Here is a 9,771-nt window from a genome sequence, read left to right on the forward strand (position 1 = left end):
AGGGTCCCAAGGCTTTGGGCCGTCCTCAACTGCTTTCTCAGGCCACAGGCAGGGAGCTGGATGGGAAGCAGGGCTGCCGGGATTAGAACTGGCGCCCATATGGGATCCCGGGTGTGTAAGGCGAGGACTTTAGCCACTAGACCACGTCGCCGGGCCTGACGTTTTTATTTTTTAAAGAAAATACTTTTTCAGTTCCCTTTCTGCCTGCTCCCTGGCCCGGCGGCTCTCAGAAGCAGCTGCCTCACGCCTGTGACTTCTGTGCTTGCAGAGTTGTTTTGGTACTGATTTTTTTGTTGTTGTTTTATTGCTTTGTGATCAGAAAAGAGAGCTGATACGATTTACAGCTTCTTTTCCCTCTTATTTTTGCCGTGTGGTGCCCTTCCATAGGCTCTGGGAGCTGCCCGCCCGCGTTCTCCCCAGCATTTGCCAGCCCTGTGCCCTGTAGCTTGGCCATTCTGAGAGCTCAGCCACGGTGGCAGGTCACTGGAGACCTGCTCTGTCACACCTCGGGCTGCTGACCATTGCCACACGCTTGTTGGCCATTTGCATTTCTTCTCTGAGAACTGTTGAAATGCTTCGTTCATTTCTCAGCTGGATTTGTTAGGGCTTTTTGGTCGAGTTTGTTTCTGATATATTTAGGATATCAATCCTTTGTCAGATGGGTGGTTTGCAAACAGTTCCATTTTATTGCACGTCTTCATTTGTAGTTTCCTTTGCTGTACAAATGCTTTTGAATTTGATATGATACCATTTGTTCCTGTGTTTTGGGTTCCTATCGAAGAATTTGTCCCCTGGTTCAGTACCCCAAAGTGTTTGCCCAACAGTTTCTTCCAGAACCTTCCTAGTAGCAGGTCTTAGGTCTTCGATCCATCTTGAGTTGATTTGTTGAAAAAGTACCTTGTCCTCCTCATGCGTGTTGGAGTGGGTGTCGAGGGCGCGGCTGGTGTGTGAGCACGTGACCTTGTATGTGGGTAATGGGGAGTTCTCTGTCGTCTGGATGTGGGGTGTGTGGTCGGAGGGCAGCTCTGCTTCCATTCTTCCTCCTCCACAGAACCAGTGCTGCCAGCACCGCCTGCCGAGGGGCGAGCCGTTCTGCGCTGTGTGGTCGGAGCACTTGTGGCCGAGCCTGCATGTAGGGCTCTCTGGCTGTCGCGATGATCCGCCTGCTTCCTGCCGGTCCCGCGTGGTTTTGGTTGCTATGGCTTTGTCCCATTCTTTGAAGTTGGGTGTTGGGACACTTCCCGCGTGGTCTCTTGTTCAGGGTTGCCGTGTTTATTCTGGGTCGTCTCTGACTCCATACGGCTTTTGGAACTGCCTGTTCTAATTCTATAGAGAATGCCAGTGGTGTTTTGGGTTGAAGTTGGATAGCATAGACATTTTAATTCCATTGGTTTTTTCCAATGCACGGGCAAGGAATCGCTTCCCATTTTTTGTGTCCCTGGTGACTTCTTCCATCTGTGTTTAGTAATTTTCATGGTGGAGATCTTTACTGTCCCTAAATACTGGTTTTTTTTGTGGCTATTGTGAATAGGTGTTTTTAATTTTTTTCTGTGATCATTAGTATACAAAAACCTACTTTAAAAAAAATTGATTGTATTATGTGACACAGTTCAATATAGGCACTGGGATTCCCCCCACCCCTCTGCCAACCCTCCCCCCATGGTGGGTTCCTCCCCCCGTTACGCAACCACAGTTCAGGTTTAGTTGAGATTTCTTCATTGCAAGCATACACCAAGCATAGAGTCCAGCATCTGGTTGTCCGGTCACGTTCAGCGGCTTCTTGGGGAGACCCTCCCCGGTCCGAAGGCAGAGCCAACAGAGTAGAATCCCGGTCAATTAAAAGCCCCAACATAACATCAACAATGATATATAATGTTAAGGGATAAATTGACAAAGTATTGAGCAACCAATTTGTCAAAATTGGATGCATGGTCTTAACTTCCTGTGACTGTTTCAATGACATTTCAACAATTGAGGTGCGAAACAGTTTTAGGAGGGGTGTGCAGAGAAATCTTCCATACCTTGGTGAGGAGTACTTAATCCCTGTGTCCTACCTAGTAAGGTGTGTGTGAGTCCATGCTGACCAAGCCTTCCTTGTTGTTCTCTGCCTATCCATTCCAATTTGTGAGAGAGTGTGTGTGCGTGTGTGTTGGGGGGGGGGGTCTGGAGCATCCCTCATGGTCATTGCAGAGAGGGTGGGGACCCGAAGTTGGAGCCAAGTAAGAACCAGAGACAGCTCCTCTCCCTAGTCCTGAAGGGAGTTTACTGTTCTTCTGTTTCTGAAGACCGCTCAGGTTTCCTGGTTGTTGTTCCGATGGCCTTGGATCCTATGATGAAGGATTCAGCTTCTTCCATCCCGTGTGGTAGGCCCAAAGGCGGGGTGTCCTCTGAGTTCTTGGCCTCCGAAGGCATTCCAGTCCCCCGTGGTCTCTTTGGCAGTTGGGATGTGGTCCTTCGCGCCCGTACTGATAGTCCTTGGTGGGGATCCGGGAGACTCCAGGTTTGGGATACAAGCCTCCTCCTGCCCACCTGCTTCACTCTGTGGTCCCGCACTGCTCTGTGCACATGACCTCCTGTTAATAGGTTGTCAGGGTCGCTCTTGATTCCCCCTGTATGTCTTTGTAGTTTTACTGTTGTCTGATGTTGTCTTGCATCTGTTGTCTACAAGTTACCTGTTACGTGTCTGAGAGGTTACACTACACGGCTTCCTCACACGTTCACAGGGGATGGAAGGTTTCTTTGCTCTCCCACCCAATTTCTGAGTAGTACAAGGTTTTGAAAATATATTTGGTTATACAATTTTAAAAACACATGGATTGAGACCATATTAGGTAGAGGTCCATCGGGAGAGATTTACATCTTTGGGAATCTTTAGGGTTGATTCACATCCCCAAAGCCCTGAGGGTTCATCATGGAGCTTTCTAAGCAGCAATCACAGAAACCAAATCCCAGAGCTTCCTGGCCGGGCGGCCAGCAGACAGAGCCTACCACCAGATGGCGCAATAACCACCCCATACCGGCTCTGGGCTTGCATGGTTGTGGCCACGTGCAATCCAGGCATGGGACGCTACTTGTCCCGGGGGCTGGAAGACTCTGGTTTTCTTTTTGCTCCTGCTTGTTGTTTCCTGTTTTGCGCCTGTCGGGGCCTGGGTCTCACCTTTCCACACAGGCAGTGGGAGATGAGCTGAGGCTCCTGGTGGCTCTAGGCGCTGAATCTCACCCATGGCTATGGCCAAAGCCAGTGCGATTTTCATCCAGCGCCAGGACCTACTGTTTTTTTTTAATGTATATTTTCTAACCTTCAACCTCACTGGGCTGGTTTATTGATTGTAACCACGTTTTGGTGGAGCGTTTACATTCTTCCGCATACGACATGGATAATTTGATTCCCTCCTTTCCAGCTCCTTCCTGTTTGCTCTTGCCAAACCTTCCTGTTCTCTGCTAAGAGTGGACAAAGTGGCTGTCCTCGTCCTGTTTTGGATCTGAAGGGGAATGCTCCGAGCTTTTCTCCAGCCAGGGTGACGGCGGCCTTGATCGCGCCGAGGGCTGTTCCGTGTGCGCCCTGGCTGTGCAAGGGTTTAATCGGGACGGTGCCGATGCTCACGGCTTTCTCTGCGTTAGCGAGACGTTTCGGTTCTTTGCTGATGTGATGTTTATTGGTAGGTGAGTCCTGAGCCATTGTGTTTCTGGGGTACACCCAGGTGTCTGATTTGGGGTTCTGTCTGCTGGTATTTTGTTGAGAATCTTTGCATCAGTTTCATTAAGGATGTAGGGCCGTAGTTTTTGCGTCATCTTTGGTTTTGGAGTCAAAGTGATGGTTAGTCAGAGTCGGGCAGAGCTCATCCTGAATACTGCAGGGTGTCGGTCACTTCCTCTTCGCTGTGTAGACTTCAGTGGTAAAGCAGTCGGATCCCGGACTTTGCCTTGAGGAGAGACTTTTGCTTACCGCCTCATCCCACTGCTTGTCACGGGTCTGTGTAGGCTGCCTGAATTTTCCAGATTCAATTATGGTAGGTTATGTGAATCCAGCAATTTATTAATTGCTTTGAAGTTTTCCAGTTTATTAGCTGATAGTTTTTTTTTTTTAGATTCATTTTTTATTTGTAAGGCAGATTTACAGAGAAAGAGCACGTACTTGAGAGTGAGTAGGAGGGAAGAAGGGAGCAGGGCAGGCTCTTCCATCTGCCGCTTCACTCCCCAAGCGGCCACCACAGCTGGAGCTGAGCTGATCCAGAGCCAGGAGCCAGGAGCTTCTTCGAGGTCTCCTACACGGGTTGAGCCACCGTGTTTGGCCCACCAACAGTGTTTTATGGTGGTTTGTTGTTGTGGGCGAGTGCGTGCCAGGGTGGGTCTTGGCTCAGTCTACGCAAGGGGCAGTGGGAACAGGCAGCACAAGTCTAGAGAGACCCCCACCTTGGCTCCAGTGATCATGAAAGATCTCTGCTGGTTTCTGATTTCTTGTTTTATTCCTTTATAATCTGAGAAGTTACGTGGTAGGATTTCAGCCTTTTCAAGTTTGCTGACTTTGGTTTTGCTTAGTGAAACAAGCCAGTTCCACAGCGACAAACGTCACGTTTCCCCTGATACGTGGCACCTGAAATAAAGTATGAGTTCTACATGAGCGGAATGGACATCTTGATTTGATTTTTGCTTTCAACCTTAGTCTATAGAGGAAGTTTTTTTCCCCTACTTGCTATTTGCTGAATTCTTCAAAGAAGGATTAAGCCTGTGGTTAAGGAAACTGGAAGCATGTCATTGTAAGAATCTTTCTGATTAAAGAAAGGGAGAGTGGGAACGCGGGTGGAAGTGGGGATAGAGTGAGAAGTTTCACGGTGCCCGTAAATCTGCATCATGAATACACGCGAGCTGGGCAACTCCGAAGTTTTTTAAACTCTGCGAGGCTGGTCTGCGGCCCCGTGTGCAGTGTCTTCTGGGACGTGTCCACGTGCCGAGGCTGGTCTGCGGCCCCGTGTGCGGTGTCTTCTGGGACGTGTCCACGTGCGAGGCTGGTCTGCGGCCCCGTGTGCGGTGTCTTCTGGGACGTGTCCACGTGCGAGGCTGGTCTGCGGCCCCGTGTGCGGTGTCTTCTGGGACGTGTCCACGTGCTGATGCGACGTCTGCGTTCTGCAGCTGCCGAGTGAAGCACGCCGGAAAGGCCGTTCGGTTCATCTGCTCAGTAGTACGTTTCAGCTCCCGCGAGTCTTCACGGATTCTTCTGTTCTGGGCCTTGATGAGAGTGTCGTGTAGTTGTCTGCTATTATTGCATTACGGGCCGTCTCTGCCTCCGGTGCTAATACTAAAGATATACATATGATCTTGTGTGGGGTGCGTATATATTTATCATATGTCCCCCTGCTAAATTGAACCTTTTATCAAACTATGATGTCTTTATCTCCTCTCATGGTTTTTCAGTATTCGTTTCATCTGCTGCCTGCGTAGCTTGCCTACTTGCTTTTGGTTTTGGTGTTGTACCTTTGTAGGCTGCATACATGACATTGTTTTTAAAGTTTTTTAATCCATTCTGCCCCCCTGGGTGCTTTGGCTGGCGAACTTGCATCCAGGGCAGGCAGTGACAAGGATGAGGGCCCGGCACTGTGTTGACTGGATGCCGCTTCTGTCTGCGGCTTGCAGATTTGGGGGTGTCGTGGTTTCTTCAGTTCCATCCCATTCTGTTCCACTGAGAGTCTGGTTGGCTTTCCTTCATACGTAACCTGGGACTTTGACAATCGTTAGGTCTCTGCTCGTCATGCGGGTTGACAGTTTGACAACGTGCTCTGGAAAAGGCCTGTTCCGGCTGTGTCTGACTGGGATTCTTCCATCTTCTATCCAGCTACCCCTGCCTGCTTCAAGACCCGGGAATTTCCAACAGTTATTTTATCTAGAAACTTCTCAATGCCTTTTTCTTATTCTTTATGAACACCGACAATTCGAATATTTGGCTGTTTGATGGCATCTTATATTTCTTGTAGACTTTAATTATTTGTATGTCTTTGTCTTACTGAGTTATTTCAAAATTCTTGTCCTCATGTGCAAGTTCTTGCTCCCACCTGGTCTGTTCTTCTGCCAGCTCTCCATCACACACGCACACATTTTTTGTTGATTTAATCTTCTGCTTGCCTCGCCTCGCGAGCCTCCCTCGGTAGGATCTCCGTGCATACACTCGTCGGTTTCCTTGCGTGTCTGCACGCTCCGCGTCTCCAGCAGTGTCCTCATGCTCGGCCTCTTGCATTCTCTCATTTCTTAGCTTTCCTTCGGTTCCGGGCCTGACTGGAGGGTTCCTTTGTTCTTGGGGCGTGCGGTCACCTTGCGTCTTCGTGTCTCCCGTGTCCCTGTGTGGAAGTCTGCCTGTCTGGGGTGTGTGTGTCTGTCTGCGCTGAGCATGTTTTATTGGGACAGACGTGGCTGAGTGGCGGTGCAGGCCCTTGCTTGGCGTGTCGCTTTGGCTCTGGGAGTGGAGTCTCTTGAATGATGCCTCTTGTCTTGATCCGTGTCGGGTGCGTCAGCAGGTGATGCCAAGGTCTAGTGGGCTGCAGCTGGCATGCGTAGACGTGTGGCTATGACAGGATAGGCTGGGTGTCTTTGGTCCACAGTGAGTCTGACCACGGGCTGATTGCAAGGCCTGTGTGCTCCTGGTCCACTGGGTCAAGCAGATTGAACTCAAGATGCTGCGAATCCAGAGAGGAGGATTGCAGGGGGTCTTCCCTGAGCCCCCGGGTGGAGTGCAGCAGCACTGAGAAGTTCCAGAGGAGTCGGCAGAGTCCAGCAGGGTCATCACCCACAACTCCCAAGATGGGGCTGCATTTTTTTATGGTGTTGGCCTCTGGAAGCCAAGGCAAGTCCCCACTGGCTCACGTAGTGTGTGAGCACAGCTCTGGGCCAGTGCTCCCAAACTCCTCCTGTCGCAGGATGCCGGGGTATGGCCTTTGCCCTCCTCACTGCCCGGGCCCCCAGCTGTGCTGCTGGTTGAGGCAGAGGAGAGAGGCGCTGCACGGCCGTGCGTGCACTCTGTAGGCGTGGACCGAGGAGGAAGCAGGGTGGCTTGCGGACGCTCAGGTTGCAGTGGCTCTGCCAAAGTCAGCTTTCCAGGCTGAGGGAGAAGCTGGTGGGTGCCTGGAAACTCAAGGTCATCTGGAACTGAGTGATGGTGGCGGTACAGTTCAGTAAAATGGTGGCCCCAATTCCCTGCACCATGCGGCTGCCTGTGGCTGTGCCAGTCTGCTCTGGACCTGGGGAATTGCTGAAAACACCTAACAGGCAGCCATCTTGGGCTCCCCAAACTTTTACCATTCCTCAACTTTCTTGCCCTTCAGACAGTGTGCTTTTAGCCCTGCTGCTTCTTTTGCTTGCTCTGGTCTGTCGATGTCTCCCTTGGCACGTTTCTTACACTTAGCATACTTTCTGGCGAAGGCCGTCCCTTGTCTTCTGAGCGTTTAATGATGTCAGTTCCTAGGAAGTTGATTGCTGGCGTGTTGTTTGACTTTCCGGGTAGCGCCCTGTGCCCGGAGGTTTGGGTGTGTTTTGGCGTTGGATGTTATCTGATCACTGAAGGATACCGATTCCTTCTCGGAGCCCAGGGGCACCGAAGCTATTTCAGTGCTACGTATGTGCCCCAGGCCTTCTGTTAATAATGATCATTTAAAACTAATTTAGTCCTGCAGCACTCACCGGAGTCCAGTTGGTCCCAAATCTTCAGTTGAGGTGTTGCTCAGAATGAACTGGAAGACTGCATCAAACACAGGGCAGTCTGTCCCTGGGAGCCCCTGGCTGGGCCTGGGTTGACATGTCTCCTTACCCTACCACGCGAATTCCACACAGTGGGGTCATGTCTGGAGTGTGCAGCCCAAGACTGGGGGAACCCGGATGTAGGACCCGTAGCTCCCTGCTGAACTGGGCTCATTGCCCATGCTGCCCCAGCAGGCCACCGGTGCACAGGACTGAGCAGCAGGGCCCAGAGCTGCGGAGGCCCTGCCTGAGGACGCTGAGCTGGGCGCAGGCTGCGGCATCGGCTCTGGCTTGTTTGCTGCCCTGGCCCTCATTGTTGGCGAAGCCCTGTGGCTCCTGGCTGGCTGCCCAGTGCTGGAGGACAGTAATGAGGCTGGTCCCTGAGCCCTGGCATGTCCCAGGTGTGCCCCCCAGGCCCACCATAGACCAACAGAAAGCACCCCCCATGGGATTGCAGGCGCTGCCTGATGGTGAGCAGGCCCACGGGCTTCATCCAGGCGCTGACCCTGAGCTGGGTCTTGGGGTGATCAGCTGAGCTCTGAGATCCAAAACATGGGGGGGGGGGGAACTGCCTGCCCTGGCCTTGCACGGCTGGAGCCGGACAGCAGTTAGGACAGGGATGGGAACTGCCTGCCCTGGCCTTGCACGGCTGGAGCTGGACAGCAGTTAGGGCAGGGATGGGAACTGCCTGCCCTGGCCTTGCACGGCTGGAGCCGGACAGCAGTTAGGAGAGGGGTGGGAACTGCCTGCCCTGGCCTTGCACAGCTGGAGCTGGACAGCAGTTAGGGCAGGGATGGGAACTGCCTGCCCTGGCCTTGCACGGCTGGAGCTGGACAGCAGTTAGGGCAGGGATGGGAACTGCCTGCCCTGGCCTTGCACGGCTGGAGCTGGACAGCAGTTAGGAGAGGGGTGTCAGAGGCTGCCTCGTTGTGGAACCCTCAGATGCCCGTCTTGGGGCTGAACCTTGGGCGCTGGGGGTCCGGTAGGTGCTGAGATCAGCTTCTGCTTGCTGTCCCTGTGGGCGGCACCTCCCCTGGCGCCGGGCTCCTTGGAGGACGCAGGTGGCTGGGTCCCTGCTGCTTTCTGCAGTGCAGCTCGGCTCCTTAGGGGAGTGAATCATAGGACAGAAGATCTTCCTCTCTGTTTCTCCTCTCTGTATATCCGCCTTTCCAATAAAAAAATAATAAAAATCTTTAAAAAAAAAAGTGCAGGGCTCTTGGGATGCACCTCTGTCTTGGCATCCTGGGGGAAGGTGGTTGGCAGAGCTCATGGCACTGCTGCCATCTGGGTTGTGTGCTCCTATTCCTCATGCTTGGCAAGGCCTCAGACCCCTAGAGAAGCAGATGGGAAAGAACCCCTGAAATGGTCTCCTCTCTGTTCTCTCTGCAGCTCTGGTGGGATGCTTGCTGGAGTCTCTGGGCTGGACATGTGGTGATGTCTGGCCACCTTCGTGCTCGGTCCACCGCAGCCTGCCGTGTGCAAAGGGCCTCCCTGTGCCCGCACAGGTGGCTTCCTGGGCGACCACCGCTCCCACGTGTGTGCCCTTGCGTGCGTCTCCTGCTTAGGTGTTAACATCTGAAACTATTTTCTGTCGCAGCTCTGGCCTCGTCTCTCACGCTGCCAACATTTCCATCACCTTAGGTTCGTTTTCCAATGTGTTTATTAGAACAGATACGTGTATTTTACATAAGCACATAGGACACTCTCGCATCTCTCTTCCTTTTAATTTTGTACGAACACAGATTTATCACCACAGTTTAATTCCTCCATTCAATGAGGAATAGTAACAGGAAAAGTCACTGCTCCACTGTGAGCTATAATGAATATCAGCATTTTCACTCATTACTTTTTTGTAATATTAACTACCACAAAATTTTATCTTTTGGGCTCTGACTTACTGAGCACAGTAGTGTCCAGTTTCATTAGTTTGTTGCAAACGAGCGGATTTCATGGTTTGTACGGCTGTGTAATACTTCTTGGTGTGTGTGTAATCTATCCTTCAGCCGGTCATGATGCCATGCCGTGACTGCTGGGACTCGAGCGGCTGTC

At 51.9% G+C, this 9,771-nt stretch overlaps 1 non-coding gene across 1 annotated transcript; it reads right to left on the minus strand.

Moving 5' to 3' along the window:
• Nucleotides 1-3,134: 3,134 nt before the first annotated feature.
• LOC121155190 lies at nucleotides 3,135-3,259 on the minus strand. The gene has a single exon (XR_005883633.1). It is a non-coding gene; the product is annotated as a small nucleolar RNA ACA64 (small nucleolar RNA).
• Between the last annotated feature and the right edge of the window lie 6,512 nt (nucleotides 3,260-9,771).

The sequence above is a fragment of the Ochotona curzoniae genome, unplaced genomic scaffold (assembly GCF_017591425.1).
Source record: "Ochotona curzoniae isolate NIBS_2020 unplaced genomic scaffold, NIBS_Ocur_1.0 contig_2861, whole genome shotgun sequence".
Taxonomy (NCBI): domain Eukaryota; kingdom Metazoa; phylum Chordata; class Mammalia; order Lagomorpha; family Ochotonidae; genus Ochotona; species Ochotona curzoniae.